Genomic DNA, 691 nt, shown 5'->3' with positions numbered 1-691 from the left:
ACTAGAGTGCTGTATGAATGGGGGTGTACTAGAGTGCTGTATGAATGGGTGTGTGGTAGGAATGAATGATATAAACGGTACACGGTAGAAAGGATAGAAATTTAGCCTATGATAGAGATCTGTCTTCTACCCGCTAACCACAGTAATGCTGTCTGAAGTAAAATCAGAGTTGTCAGTTTAATCGTTACTTTTTTTGAGTTGAAAACTGTGCATAAGTGGTGTTAAAGTCTTTTCTTCGAGAGCTAAGTAGCGAAGCTACAAGCTAAATACGCCCGGCTTGCCGTAGAGTTGCCGTATTCTGACGCATGCGCAAAACGCTGTTCTGTCGAAAGTGTTTTTTTTTTCCATCGTAAGTTAAGGTAAGCGTTGGTCAACTTTAGAGAAACCTGCTCTCTGATCTGTGAAAAGAACGCTGTGTTGTGTGATTTTACTGCGAGACCATCTGGTCAAAGCCACAGACTCATTTTGTGAAGCCACAGACTCATTTTGTGTCAGCTCTCCGTTAAAGCAGAAGGAGTTGCCCACTAGAGGGTTGGAGGGTGAAGTGTTTCAGTGTAAAATGCTGCTCTGTTGCTGTTCATTTATTAAGTAAGACTGGAAACTGTTAAGAGTTAACAACATATTATTTTGCTAGTGAAGATTCCCAGTCATCCAGGACATGATGAATTCAAAAAGCGTTCAATACAAAAAC

At 41.0% G+C, this 691-nt stretch overlaps 1 protein-coding gene across 1 annotated transcript in view; it reads left to right on the top strand.

Moving 5' to 3' along the window:
- Window positions 1-691, top strand: part of LOC119414149 (zinc finger RNA-binding protein) — a 70,934-nt gene that overhangs the window by 927 nt on the left and 69,316 nt on the right. The window lies entirely within an intron of this gene.

Source organism: Nematolebias whitei, chromosome 8 (assembly GCF_014905685.2).
Source record: "Nematolebias whitei isolate Nwh7 chromosome 8, NemWhi1, whole genome shotgun sequence".
Lineage (NCBI taxonomy): Eukaryota > Metazoa > Chordata > Actinopteri > Cyprinodontiformes > Rivulidae > Nematolebias > Nematolebias whitei.
Note: the sequence above shows the minus strand (reverse complement) of the source record. Positions and strands in the feature narration are given on the sequence as shown.